Here is a 16,192-nt window from a genome sequence, read left to right as displayed (position 1 = left end):
CATTGTTAGTAGAAATGCAAACCCCAAGTGTGGTTTGAGCCCATTTTCTCTGATACAGTAGAATGTCATCAGATAAAATAAGCTCTGTAGGAGATGGTGTATGGTTGATGGTGAACTATTCTCACAGTTCTCAGGTAGAGAAATCTCTCTTCCTTTCACATACAGAAAATCCAACACGAAGTCAGTGCAATCCCCATTTGCTCTATTAGATTGGAATTCAAAGCCCTGAGACTGTACCAGAAGCAGGTGACCAGATGCTTCCGTGAATTGTCCCTCCTCATCTAATCTCATTTCGGCTCCCAACCTCTGTCTATAAATCAAAGTCATTTAAAGAAATATTTCGAGATATAATGTCCCTACAGTAATCTATAAAGACTTTTAATTAAAGCTCTTTTAAAAAAAGGAATAGAAGTTTAACGGAGAGTCGTGTTCCTGCATTTGTTTTCTACATATGGTTTATTCTTTTAGGCGAAATCTGCATGATGGTTTGGAGGCAAATAGAATAGTATGTACTCATATCAGGAGGGGCTTTTCACAAATGGTTTCATGTTAAAATCATTAGTTTTATAATCTTTAAGAGGATTTTCTAAATAAAGCTGCACTGATGAAAACCTCTGAATTATGTCTCAATGTCCCTGTTTTTAAAAACATAGTGGTGTTTTACTGCACACTAATGAGAATGGATAAAATATAACACAACACTAAAAGCCACCGAGAAGGTGTGTAACTCATACACTGATAGTGGCGATGTACAGCCACTTTGGAAGCAATCTGGAAGCTTCTCACAACATAAACATACATGTAATCATATGCCCAAGCAGTTGCACTCTTGGGCATTTATCCTAGAGAAGCAAAAACTCACGTTCATGCAAAAACCTGTAAATGAATGTTTATAGCAGCTTTATTCATCATAGTTGTGATCGAGAAACACCCCTGTATTCTCTAATGGGTGAAAGGGTAAACAAACTGGGATGTGGCCCCCACGTGTAGTCCTGCTCATCGGGACAGGGAAATGTAGTGCTGGATAGCCCTCAGGGAAATGATGCTCAGTAAAAAAAAAATGCCATCTCCAAAGGCTACACACTGTATGAGTCCACTTCTGCAATATTCTTGAAATCACAGAAGTACAGAAATGGAGAAGAGATGAGTGGTTGCCAGGGGTTAGGAAGAAGGATGAATGGAAAGTACGGGAGATCCGTGTGGTGACAGGAGGGGATTGGAGAGAATTTTGTGCTCATGGAGTCGTTCTGTGTCTTGACTGTACTGTAAATGTGCAAACCTACACAGGGACACAGTGGCAGAGAACTAACTACACAGTTGTTCACACACATGTAAATGACTACAGTTATCCAGGTTGTGATATTGTATTACATTTTTTTTTAAAGATTTTATTTATTTATTTGACAGAGAGAAATCACAAGTAGGCAGAGAGGCAGGCAGAGAGAGAGGAGGAAGCAGGCTCCCCACTGAGCAGAAAGCCCGATGCGGGGCTTGAACCCAGGACCTGGGATCATGACCTGAGCCGAAGGCAGCGGCCTAACCCACTGAGCCACCCAGGCGCCCCATTGTATTACATTTTTGCAGGATGCTATTAGTGGAGGACTTAGGGGAAGGGTAGACAAGATCTCTTGTATTATTACTAATAATTGCATGTGAATCAGCTCTTATTTCAAAATACAGATTTAATTTCTAAAATAAGTACGTATAAATCCATGTTATGTTTTATCTGAAAAAAGCCTTCAATGTCTTTCTATTTCACCCAGAATACAAGTCTCAATTCTTACAGTAGCCTAACAGAGCTCTATTTGATCAGGACCATATTTGTAGAGCCTTCTTCTGGCTCTACCAATCATAAGCCCAACCTCACTAGATGCTCCACTGTTGCTCCAAAATTATAAAATGTTTGTGCGGCCTCTTGTCTCCGACTGGCTTGCTCTTCCGCTGTATATCCCTACAACTACCTCTCTTACCTAATTGAAGCCTTTGATCACATCTCATTGTTTAATGAGACATGTGTAAAACCATCATATTTAAATGACAGCCTCTGCAGTCCCTGTATTGGGCATGCCCTTAGACTCTTGGGGCCCCCTCCTTGTACCCCAGCTGTTGCTGTGGCACCCAACTCAGTGCGGCTGTATTCTGACAGCCCTGGTATCTGCGACTTTCCCTCTGGTGCTTGTGCCTTACTTCATCCTGGAATGCCGGCAGAACCCAACTCCACAGTGCAGATGCCCCACAAACTTGTAACTGTCTCACTCTGTGTCTCATGGAGCGTCCCTTTCTAACGTGTGATGAGAGCCGGTGGAAGTGTTCCCTTCACTGGCTCCTTGAGGGGACCTTGCTAAGCCACATTCCCCAGGGCTATTTGGAAGGTACTCGCTTCTCGATTGGATTTCCTTCCTTCCACAGCGTATCCTTCCCATTGCTGTTCTCTGCATCATTTGCCAAAAAAGTTGCTTGCAAACATGCAATTTGTCAATTATTCTTTTAAAAAGCTACAAGATCTTGGCTCTCTCAAGCCTTAATCAGATCATTTTTTTTCTTTCTTTCTTTTTTTTTTTTACAATGATTATCATCTAATATGATGTACAACAGAGTGATTTATCCTTTCTTAACTTCGATGATCCGCCTTCCCCTTTAGAATGTAGGTTCCACACCAGTAGAGATCTTTGCTTTATTCACCAACACACCCTATGTACTTACAAAAAATGCCCCACATACTCTACAAATTTTACAAATATTTATTTGAGAGAGTAGTTGGATGTGAGTCTCTCATTTCTAAAGAGAAAGTTTTCTGAGGAACATCTTTAAAAATCATACATGGCTCTTGAGGCTGCCATTACTGAGAGGCGATACAGAATTGGGAAGGTCATCCACTGATGCAGCCCACAGGGCAGCTCCTCTCAGGCACATTGTTGGCTTCTTCGGAGACATCACATTTGGTAAGGATCTGGCATTCTCCTAAACGATGCCGGAAGTCATGGTCTCAAAGGGAGTTGGTAAAAGATAGTTATGGAAGATGGGGAGTTGACAAAAGGAACTGTTGTAATGGAGAGGATAAAATCCAGTAAACACACAGCAACAGAAGTTGGAGACAATACGAAAGTGAAGAAAGACCTCCTCTCACTCAGGTGAATGACAACTTCCTGAGGTTCCGTGGCAATTTGAGAAAACACCCACTTACCTAATAGCTTCAATGGACTCAAACAGCCCCAAATCTGGAGATAACTAAAAAGCTCCCTAAGCTACACAAAGAGATCTAATCTAAGACTCAAGAATTACAGAAAATGAATGTGATTGATGAATTGTTCAACCTTAAAGAGAGAAATGTGCTTACACACCACTGACACAGGTCAGTGCTTAAAAAAAAATGGGTGTGCAGGAAGTTTAAGGAAAAAAGAGAGGCAAGAAAGAAGAGGGAAATGCAAAGCGAGCACCAGAAGGACTAATGGGATAGACAACTAGGTGGTGAGAAGGAGCTGTGCATGTGTGGATTAGAAGCCAGTAACTGATAGCAGGAAAAAAATCAGAAATGATCAAGAGGGAAGAGAATGCACAATGAACGGCAGGACTGGGTGGCTTTCTTGAGGAAGATGGCAGGGAGGCGGGCACGATGCTCTGCCCTTCCACCACTCCCCCTCTATCCCTGCTGGTTAGTGTTCATATATAGGAGAGGAGTAGCCCCTGAGGGGGTTGAAGTCGGGATGTGATGAGGGACGGAGAAGCCCAAGCTAAGTAAATCCTTCAGATGTCCATTACCTCAAAGTGTTGCTTACCTATCTGGGTGCAGAGGTTGAAGACCTGCCAGTCTGAATGGTAAGAGGGTGGGAACCTTCCCGAGCCCCAGCACAAAAGTAGAGACTCTGGGTTGATGCACTGGCTCCCCGCTGCGGGAAACTTCCTTCATAGTCCTCTGTCCTCCACAATGTGGCCCTAATCTGTGTTTCCAAAACCATCTCCCATTCTTTTTCTAAACTCTCAAATTTTCACTGACCACTCCCACAAGACAGCTTGTGCTTCCCTTAACAGCGTCATGTTCATATAATTTCCTTCTCAAATAAAATATTTTCCCTGATGGTCTCTGTTTAAAAACTCATGTCTTTCCCCTTGATGACCAGATGTACTACCTGGAAAAGTTTGCTCTGCAGTCCTGAGCTGCATGTGAACTGGTTATTACCTAACCCGCTGGCCACTCTCTTCGCCTCATTACCATGGGATGCCTTATATATGATGTTTATGATTATTTGGTCACGTGTCCTCTCTTCCCTATTATGTTATTAGCCCACTGAAGGCACATAATATGAAATCGAGTTCTTTGCACTACTCTTGAACTCCTGCATCCTGGGGTTCAGTTCTCTAAAAATAAGCAAGTGACTGGGAAAATAGAGATTCATATTTAGCTTGAATGGGTGATCTGGGAAGTTTTTTTGTTTTTTTGTTTTTGTTTTTTGTTTATGTTTTTGTTTTTTATTTGACGCATAGAAATCATAAGGAGGCAGAGAGGCAGGCAGAGAGAGAGGGGAAGCAGGCTCCCTGCTGAGCAGAGAGTCTGATATGGGGCTCGATCCCAGGACCCCAAGACCATGACCTGAGCCGAAAGCAGAGGTCCCAACCCACTCAGCCACCCAGGCGCCCCTGGGAAGTTTTGATGTATTAGTAAATTATTTGTGTAGCAGTCATAAATCAAGTATCTTCATACAAATTCTCCAGATTTAGACTAGTTGATTATCCTGAAACTAATACTAGTGAATTACACATAAACTAAATAAATGATGAACACGGTGTATATCACTGTTTTCCAGAATGATAATCTTAAGTCTCCTTATTTTTGTCTCCAAACACATGGACTTAGTTTCTTCAGTTTCTCAAGTAAAGATAGCATAATATTTTGGATAATGAATGAAATAGTGCCAACTTGTTGATGAACTTTTAACTGTTATTGTATTTCTTAGGACTCTTTGTTTGTATATCCCTAGGAGAAGGTTATTATTATCATTCCATCTCTTACCCAAATATAGATCTTGTCTCATCTGTATTTGCATTATCCCCCTATATACCCCCGTTCTCATTTCAAACAGTCCGACATTCCCTCTAACCGTGTAGCTACTTCCAAGTTGCAGAAGAAAAATTTCATGTGCTCTGCTTCTTTACTTCCCATTCACACCTGGATTTTGCTATCACAAGTACAGCAATAATTACTTTTTTCCCCCCTAAAGATTGCATTTGCTAGAGAAAGAGGAAGTACAAGCAGGGGGAGTGGCAGGCAGAGGGAGAAGCAGGCGCCCTGTTGAGCAGAGTGCCCAACAACTTGAAGCTTGATCCCAGGACCCCAAGGTCACAACTTGAGCAGAAAACAGATGCTTAACCAGCTGAGCCACCCAGGCACCCTGCAACACTATTTTTAATAGACTCATTAGTGACATTCTAGTGTCAAAACACCAAGACACAGATCATTGTTCTCTAACTAGACAAATTTTCCCATGTGTCCTTCCTTCTCTCCTTTTCTTCCTTCCCTTCCTTTTTTACTTCTTTTTGTGAATTTAATTTTTGATTTGACCTCTTGGTACAAAATAAGTTATATTACTTTAAAAAAAAAAACTGTTTCAAACTCATAAAAAAGTTGCAAGAACAGTGCAAAGAACAACCACATCAAATGCACCAACATTCTCAACTGTTTAGTTTGTCACATTGTTCCGTCACTTTTTCTCCGCTTGCGTGCCTACATACACACACATGCTGTCCTGCCCCACCAGCCCCAAATCCTCCAATATGTATCTCCCCAAACATGAACACTCTCTTTTATTGACATTATACAACCCATGGGTGCAGAAAAGAAACTGATACAATGCTACAGTAACCAACGTTTGTCACTTAAATTTTGCTGACTTTGCCAACAAGGTTTCATTTTCTTGTAGCAGACTTTATCCAGGAACAGGTATTTCAGTTGTCTTATTTATCGGTAGCCCTAAATCTGGAACAGCCTTTCCTTCCTTTTCTTATCTTTGACCATCTTTAAGAGCATGGATCTTTCATTCTGTGGGATGGTCCTCAAGGTTTCTTTCTTTCTTTTTTTGCTCATATGAAATTTTCTCTTGATCAGGCTTAGATCATTCATTCTGGGCAGGAACGGATACTCAAATGATGCTGTTCTCTCCTCAGTACATCACATCAGTAGGCACACTCTAGTGACCTATCCTTTGCTGATTTTAAAATTAATTACTAGGGAAGTTGGTGTCTGCCACGTTGTTTTCAATATGAATTCACCATGTTCCTCCTTTTCCCACTTTGGTATAGGGGGGAGTATTCTGACAGTATGCCATTATACTTAGCATCAACATGCCACCTCGCTTAGCTTCTATTAAAAATGCCACTTGTATCATTACTATTAAGGTGATTGTCAAAGTATGACTTATGATGATTTCTTTCCATCATTACTTTTACCTTTATTCATAAGCATTCACTTCAAGGAAAAGCTTTCCCTTTACCCCATTAAGTTAATTTTAAATTTTATTTATTTATGTTAGGGTTGTATAAATTGACTTATAATTTATTCACTATGTTGTAATCCTAAATTCTCTTATTCATTTTGATACTTGAATTGTTCTAGTTGGACCCACATAGCTTCCCCCAAACTGGATCCTGAGTCTTTTGACATATATTAATCACTTTTTGTGCACTGGTTTTCCTTTGTGGCAAAATTGTTTCTGGATCATCTTGTACTTTCCTATTCACTGGCTTGGGAATCAGCCTTCTCCCCACTGAGCCCTGATGGATTCAAGTGGAACACAGTATTTAGAAATCAAGATCTGTGTTCCTGGTGTTCTAATTTAAAGTCCATTCCATAAGACTGCCACCGTCTGGATGACATAATATTGTTAGGACCCATGGATCACATGGTCATGGGATTGCTATGTTGGCTTCTAGGTCAAAGAAAATATTTTATAGTATCCCATGTTGGTGATTTAGAAAGTCTGTGAGCTCCTGGATGATGGTGCTGTCAAAGGTTCTGTGAGCCAGTAAATCAAGCCCATATCTGAAAGAGGTGGCTACTTTCGTCACTGAATATCACTGTCACTCTTTAGGTGGAACTATCTTACATATGTAAGTTGCTACCGAAGTGTCTGGTTGGTCTCCCTGACAAATAGCACCATGTGAGTTACTAGTTTTTGTTGCTTTACATAGTAGAATTCAAATACGACATTTCCTACTCTGCTTGCTTCCTTGGACCCTTTTTGATTTTTCATACCTTTTCTTTTTTTTTTTTGAATGGTTAAAATGCTTTGCTCTTCCACTGGTTTCTTAAACAATATATTCTGAATTGACCTTTTTTTTAAGGGCACCATGGTGTTATTTCCAAAAGTTCTGGGTAATAGGTTTAACTTTGATTTCATCATTTATTAGGTATATCATCTATAATTTTGGGAAAGACAACTAGTTGAATTCCCAATTCATCTACCCTGTGTTCCTTAGAGGATAGTTGCTGATCAAATGAGGTAATGGACATAAAAATGCTTTGCTTTGCATATTCTTAAGAGACATAAAAACAGCTATTAGGCATTACGGTCCTTTTCAGGTGCAAAATGATGTCTTGATATTAGATGATAGCAAATATTTGAGAAGGAAATCAGTTCTGGGAATCAAAATAGTAAAGCATAGATTTAACAAATAATTTAATGCATTTGGCATTGCTAAATACTGTCATTTTTCAATTGTATATGATGGTCATCAAGTAACAATTTGATGTTATAGCTCACCATTTTAGTCAAATAATGTTTTCCACAATCATATACACTAATGTCAGAAAGCTTAAAATCAGAGGAGGTTAAGATTTATATTTTATAAGATCAAAAACGTGTTTGTCCATATACTTGTATTTATGCATGTATCTGCAGAAGGTAAGGCTGAGATCTTAAGTCATGATAAAATTAATGAAAAGGAAAACAAAAGCCAATGTTCTCATTGCATTAGATCTTGGATAATGGACGTCTCTTTGGACTACGAACAGATGACTATGAATTCAATGATAGATTACTGATGACTGAATATTTCTCACATTTGTGACTGAAAACACCATAGAGACCCTAAAGAATATATACTTGCAAGGTTGCATGTGAGAAACTTTGTTATCTTAGAAGGACAATACTGCTGTGGAGAAATTCAGTAAAGAAACGTGATTTTATACTTCACATAATTACAAATTCTCCATGTATATGAAAAAAAAAACATATTTACTTCCTATTAAGGGGATTATCTTGCATTTCCTAACACTTCCACTTCTTTATTCTTTTTCCTGTTCCTTCATTACCACTTGTGTTTTCTATTACTTACGCCTCTTTTTCTGCTGTGATTTCTCATAACTATGCAGCATCCTCCAGTTTACTAAAGCTTCCCCAGTCTGTGCTGAAATGTCCAATGCAGTCCCCTCTTTTCCTCTACTCATCATTTCTGAGAAAAAGAAGGATCAGTACGAAAGTCAAGTGTGATATTTCACTATTTTTAATGTGGTTTAACTAGATGTATATATATATACACACACACACACACGCACACACACATATATTTATTGATGTACTAGTGCTTCTGAGTTCTGTTTTATAAATTTTATTTTGGTATCTACTGGGCAATAAAGTTATTTTTAAATATCTCTAATGATACACAAAATCAGATAAATATGTTCAAGTGAAGTCAAAAAGAAAAACATGGGAGATGTTTAATATGTAAATCTTATTTAAGCATGACAAGTAATTAGTCTATCTTCAGATTAGATTGGCTAATCCCATTAGTCAATATTTCTTAGCTTTCTCTGTACTGTTCTCTTTCCATATTAAGAAGTTTGGTAGCTATTACAATCATATTCAGGAATTTGCAGATAAACTATTTTATATCCCATCAGTATAAAATCAAAAAACATATCTATAGTGTGCCACATCATTAAAAAGGAAAACAAAAAGTAGATAAACATTTCCTTATTTTCTTACGGTGTGAATTCATTATCCCAACAGATTAACCATACTTCTAAATAACTCAATTTATTAGTATAGGTAGTTCTTATATTTAAAAAAAAAAAATACGATTTATCTTAATATAGAATTAAATCTCCAAATTTTTATATTTAATTAATTTATACTTACATATATGTAATTAAATATTAATATGCAATCGTGTAGCACTAATACATAAATTATTAATAAGAAATTTAATTACGTAATATATAATTATCATTAATGTACATTACATAGGATTGAATACATATTTATATATTAATGTGTGTGTAAAAATTTGTATTTAAAGTTCTTGAACACAAAAGGGACCTAGGAAATAGCCCTCAGATCTCATACCCGAAGTGCCACTTGCCTCAGAAGGAAACAGATTTCTAGGGACTGAGAAAATGCCCTCACTTTGTTACTCTATACACTCTTTTTATGTTTGGTCCCCAGTTTGCTTGTCTAGTTCATGTCCTTTTCCCTCCCACACTTCTTTTCTCTCTGTTCATGGGAAGAATCATATCTGCCTTATGTTCTTAATGGAAACAAACAACAGGCTCTGGTGAGTTTTCTTTTAACCCTCCTAATTTCTTGGAGATTTGCTGGTTCACCTGCAGTCAGGGTCTTAATTCATATAATTATAACAACATCATAAGTCAGATACAATCATTACTCCTACTTTAGAGAAAATAATTGTGTTACACAGTTAAACTATGAATATATATATGTCCCACTGCTTTCTCAAATCTACTAAATTTGTGGAATTCTGTATTGGGGACCATAAAACAAATCCTAATATTTCCCCCAAACAGGTATAAACAAAATTTAATGTTCCATTTCATACTTGAGGTGTTTGATATTGAAGCTAATGTACTGAGAGCACGATGTGGTAGAAACTAGTATGTCTTTCCGTGCCCTTTCTCAAGCATATGGCAGAATATTTAAGCTTACAAGAGTTTTAAGGCTGACCAAAGAGTGAGCAAAAATATTTTAGTTTTGTAGTGACTGGTGTTTTGTTCTTCTGCTGTCCCAGTCATCTTTCCTTTTCTGAAGAAGGATGAGTGCTTGCAATATGGCCAGTGATGGGGGGGGGGGGGATCTGCCAGATTATTCTCTCAGGGTCAAAACATGGAATTGCATTTCTTGTTAAGACTCCAGAAAGGGGGCGCCTGGGTGGTTCAGTGGCTTAAAGCCTCTGCCTTCAGATCAGGTCATGATCCCAGGGTCCTGGGATCAAGCCCCGGATCGGGCTCTCTGCTAAGCAGGGAGCCTGCTTCTTCCTCTCTCTCTGCCTGCTTCTCTGCCTACTTGTGATCTCTGTCAAATAAATAAATAAAATCTTAAAAAAAAAAAAAAAGTCTCCAGAAAGAATATCCATCTTCTCTGTGTATATAAAAGCTACTTTAGTTTGACTTAATAAAAAAAAAAAAAGGCAAAATTAAAACATCTTAAGATTAAAGAGATGGCCTAAAGGGAAAAAATATAGGAAAAAATATCATCATTTTTCTTCTCTTTACTATTAAACATGTAGTTAAACCTAGTTGATATTTCAACAGAAATTAAAATTAGACATTCAAAAAAAGAAAATGTTTCCTGAGACCCACCCATTTCCTGGTTGACAGGTTATGCAATTTCAGGTCATTTTTATCCCTATATAATTTAGGTATAATTATGTGTGAAAAAAGAGTGCAGATTTGCTAAATTTGTTAAGAGCAAAGGAAATGATCAAAGCCCTCGCTTCCTTCTGCAGTGGGGTCAGGGAAGGTGGTGACTCAGGTAAACATTTTCAAATAATGATGTTGCCTTTTAATAGATACAGTTGTAAACCGGAGGGAAGGGTTTGGTTTGGTTTTGTTTTGTTTTGCTGTTTTGTATTGTTGGTTAGTTAAAATACTAAGCTTACTCTCAGCATGTTTGTACCTGGACAGAAATATCATACCTGTTCAACATGATACAAATGGAAAGACTATCTGAAGATTATCTGGAAGGTACTATTAGTTCATTCACTATCCGCTGTTGATTAAAGTAGCAGGGTTAGTGACAGTACAGATCACATTGTGTGTGTGTTTGTGTGCGTGTGTGTGTGTGTCTTCGTATATTTTCAGTTGTTATGCAGCTGAGGGACAAGTAATTCCAGAAACTGTGGTTTATAGCACTGTTGACATCAATTAGTTTTTTCCCCTAATCAACCCAGCAATCCTATCCTTCTGTTAATGCCCAAGCTTCTGTGATGCTTGTTGAACTGATTAGAGTGCTTTGCTGGTTCCCTTACCTATCATTGGTTAATGAGTTAATGAGAATTTTGTGTCATGGTCTGAGCCTTTGATGATCTCCAAAGTTAAATGAATGATGGAGATTTATTCTCTAGTGGGTAAGGCATGGCAGAGAATCTGACTTGCTAGTCTTTTTATTGGTTTATCTGTCTCACTACTTATGAACTCAGTCAATTAAGAAATCTATGACATTGGGAAGGAGAACAACTCATTGAGATTTGATCTAGTACTCTGAATTTCCTTTACTCCTTTATTAATGTATTCACTTAGTTTTGCTACAATTTTATTTATATTTAACCAAATGTACTAATTTAACAGGTAGTTTCTCAAGTTTGGGTAATTGTACATAGTCAGGAAGTCATTACAATAATCAGGGAATACATCAGGTTTCTTCATTCTAAATGTTTCTTTGTTCCTTTTGTAGCCAATCTTCTACCCACCCCACCTCCCAACCGAGGAAACTGCTGATCTACTTTCTGTTATTATAGATTTTTCTTTCCTAGACTTCATATAAATTTAACCACTTCACATAGTCTTTTGTGTTTGGCTTTTTCCCACTAGGATAATATTGCTCTATGTATCAATATTTAATTCATTGGTATTTCTGAGTAATATTTTATAGTATGGTAAACTCCAACTAGCTTGTACAACAGACAGTTGTTGGGCATTTTGGATTTTTCCACTTTCTGGCAATTTAGAACCATGTTGCTATATATATTTATCCATTCATCTTTTCATAAACACAGTTGTTTGTTTTTCTCTTGAGCAAAATTTAAAAGTGGAATTGTTGTTCAGGTAATACGTGAATGTTAAAATTTGTGATACTTCTATTTCTGTGCCATTCTATTTTCCAACTAGGATGATACGACAGCTCTAGGTGCTCTACATGGTCACCAACACTTAGTATTGTTAGTCTTTTGAACTTTACCAATTCCCTTAATGAGTAGTACATCACATTGGGGTTTTAATTTGCATGCCTCTTGTGCCTAATGATGTTTCACATCCATTCATGTACTTAATGGCATTTTTTTCCAGAGTGTTCAAATATTTTGAACATTGTTTTATATGGGTTGTTTTACTACTTCATTGTAAGTGTTCTTTATGTCTACTGGTTAATAGTCCTTTGATAGGTGTTTTGCATTATTTTAGTATTTTTCCTGTGAGTTTTTCTTAACTATGTGTTTCAAAAAGAAACACATAAGAAAAAAAAAAAAGGTTGTTCTAAATATATATGAAACACATTTTAAACATTTTTCTTTTTATTTGACAGAGAGAGAGAGAGATCACATGTAGGCAGAGAGGCAGGCAGAGAAAGAGGGGAAACAGGCTCCCTGCTGAGCAGTGAGCCTGATGTGGGGCTCCATCGCAAGGCCCTGAGATCATGACCTGAGCCAAAGGCAGAGACTTAACCTACTGAGCCAGCCGGGCGCCCCTTAAACATTTTTTATAGTTATGTTTTTCTTTCTGTTTAGGAAACCATCACCTAACCAATATTAGATGGTTTGATGGGTTAGCTCTTACATTTAGTACAATGAACCAGTTTGCATTATATATGTGTATATTTATATATGTGGTGTGAGGTCAGTGTTTTTGTTTATTGTTTATTTGCTTTTAGCAGATACCCAGTTGTTCCAGGAATATTTGATTAAAACACTACCTTTCTCCATTTAATTACTTTGGTGTATCTGTCAGAAATCTTTTGGTCATCCAACTGTGGGTTGATTTTTAGAGTATCTAATTTGTTCCATATATTTGTATATCTATTTTATGTCATTAAAATTGTGTTTTGTTGGCTGTAAGTTTACATTAAAAGTTAAGAACAGGTTGCCTAAGTTATCCACATATGGTCTTGTTGACAATTATTTATTTAGTTTTTGTCTACCTTTCCATTTGAATTTTAGAATCAGCCTATCAATATATTTATTAAACTCTTTGGTGAAAGTTGGTTGGCATAACAGTGAATCTATAGATTAAACTGAGGGAATTAAAATCTTAAAAATATCACATCTTCCAATCCATGAACATGACTTATTTTTATATTAGGTTATTTAATTACCCTTTGAAATATTTGAAGTTTTCAGGTTCATGTCTTAAAAAGATTTGTTGAATATATTCCAGAGTGCTTAATGCTAGTGTCTCTAAATACTTAATGTTACTGGAAATGAAATATAATTTTAAGTTTTATATTCTGTGTTCTTTTTTTAGAAGATAGAAATAAAACTGGGGTTTGTATTTTGACTTTGAACATAGTATCATTGCAAAATTCACTTATTTTTAACAGCTCTTTTGCTTTCTTGATTCTTCATGGTTTTTTACACATACAATCATATTATCTATAAATGAAGACATCCCTTTCTATTTGGTTTATCTTCAGTCTATTTTTTTTTTAATTGCTTGATGGCAATGGCTGGAACACTTTAACACAATGTTAAATGCACATAGTGTTAAGGGATATTTTCTTTTATATTGTTTGATATTAGTTCTAGTTTTTCATTAATGAAGTTAGAAAATTTATCTTCCATTCCTGTTTTATTGAGTTTCTATCATGAAAGTGACAGATTTTTTTTTGAAGGCTTATTTTACACTTATTGGGATGATGGGATGTTTTTCTCCTTTATTTTACCATTAATAGGTGAGTGAATAAGGAAAACGTGACTTAAATGCAGGCAATGGAATGTTATTCAACTTTAAACAGAAAGGAAATCCTATATTACAGTATGGATGAATCTTGAGGACCAAAGGCAAAGTGAAATAAACTAGTTACAAAAGACGGATACTGTGTGTTTCTACTTACAGGATCTATCTAAACTTTAGAAACAAAAGTTGAATAATATGCAAGGGGCTTGGGGAAGGAGAAAAGGAGAGGTATTAGTCACTGAATATATAGTTTCAGTTTTGTATGATAAAAATATTCTAGAGGCTTGTTATAGATCAGCATGCCTATAGTTAACACTACTGTATTATATACTAAAAACAGTTAAGATGGTAAATTTAATGTTGTATACTTTTGACAATTAAAAAATCAAGTCATGTAATTCTAAGGTTGTTATTTTCTGAGAGAGGTGACTACTATAGAATTCTGTGTGGCAACACAGAATTGTTCAAAATTGCATAAAATTGACTTGTCAATTTTTTAAAAAAATATGCTAGTATTTTGATTGGGATTGCGCTGAATTTATAGATTAAATTGGGATTGACATTTTCAAAATATTAAGTCTTTCAATATATGTTTATAGTCCATCTCTTTATTTATTTAGATTTTCTTTAAAATCTCTCATCAATGTTTAGTAGTTTTTCATGTAAAGGTCATGGAAAACCTATGCTAATTTTATTCTGAAATTATTTATTTTATACTATAATAGTGTTTTGTAGCTTTGCATTAAATTTTGAAGCAAGGTGTAGTAAATTTGGGAAATTATCCTAAATCACACTATTGTTATTGGGCTATGTTTATTTGTAGGAATGGATGACCAGAATACAGTGTTCTATCAGCGTATACACACAAACATACACAGGTACATATACACACATAGCATACATACATCACACATAATACATATATGAATAATATTAATGCATAAATATTTACACTGTTTTATATAGAATATGGTGGTATATCATTGCATTGTGTCCCCACCCCCTCATCCCCAGTGAGTTGATTTCCCATGTTCCTGTATTTGGTAATGAAGGCGAGAAATAATTATTTATATTTCACCCATTCTGAGTGCATCAAGGACCAGCCCACTTCTTTTTTAAGATTGAGTTTACCTAAGTTTTGCAACTTCCCATGCACCAGGTACTGATGCTTCTCTAGCTAATGGCTGATCTGTGATTGATTAGATTTTGAGTTTGGGTAGGATAAGACATTGCTTTAAAATCTGGATTCAACCATTGCAAGTTTATGTTCTAGGAACCATGAAAATTTATGAGGCTGAGTGTTTTCTGTACTTCAGCACTGCCCTAACAGCACATTTCTCACACACGTTGTACATGTGCATATGTGTTCACGGAAAGGGGATGGCTGGGGGAATTGTCAGGCTGAGGAAGTTATAGATGCGTTTCCGAAGCTTCCAGATTCCAGTCAATCTGCTGCTATCCTGTGGTTAGTAGTGTGGCTGGCCTGTCCTCAGTGGGCAGAGTTTGAAGTTTTTGGCAGAACTTCTCAGCCTGACCTCATGTGGGCCCAGCTTCTGATCCCAAGACACACATGTTCATACCTGAATTTTCCCCTCTCTAAAAATTAGTTCACTTAGGCTTCCTTTCATCCTCTGCCCTTTTATCAGTTCCACAGATGCCTATGATATTTATCCCATTGTTATTTTTACTGGTGTTAATCAGAAGAAAGAAATTCTTCATTCTTTTGTATCTAATTGGAGGTCTATCCTATTTATTTGTAAAGTACTTTTTTATAGCAAGGTCTTTTCTCTTTTTAATTTGATTAAGTAGAGACGCATAAATGGAGGGAATTGAGGAAATGTCCAGAAACTCGTGTTAAATTTTTCCATGTTCTCAAAAGCCATTTGGTTATTAAATAAGTATTTTTGCCATTTTCCTCTGTATCTTATGTCAATTGTTTGTTTACATACAAAAGCTCTATAAACCCTTTAAGCTGGTTTTACTAATGGGGAAACTGGGACCCCCACATTTGGAGACGCTTCTCAAGATTGCGTAAGTAGTAGTTGTCAGGTCCAGGATTCACACTGACAGCTGACATCGGAAATAGCGATATTAAAGGTAATGTGGCTCATCTTTCCAGAACGTATTCTTCTCTTTTAGTAGCTTAACTTTTGTTCATGTTAAGACTCAAAATATGTGTGGGGTGCCTGGATGGTTGAGTTGGTTGAGCTTCTGAATTTTGGTTTCAGCTCAGATCTCGAGCTCAGGGTCATGATCTCAGGGTTGGGAGACTGAACCCCCACATTGAGCTCTGCACTT

This window comes from Enhydra lutris, unplaced genomic scaffold (assembly GCF_002288905.1).
Source record: "Enhydra lutris kenyoni isolate GAN:26980312 unplaced genomic scaffold, ASM228890v2 scaffoldscaffold36, whole genome shotgun sequence".
Lineage (NCBI taxonomy): Eukaryota > Metazoa > Chordata > Mammalia > Carnivora > Mustelidae > Enhydra > Enhydra lutris.
The sequence above is the reverse complement of the archived record's forward strand: the minus strand, read 5'-3'. Positions refer to the sequence as shown.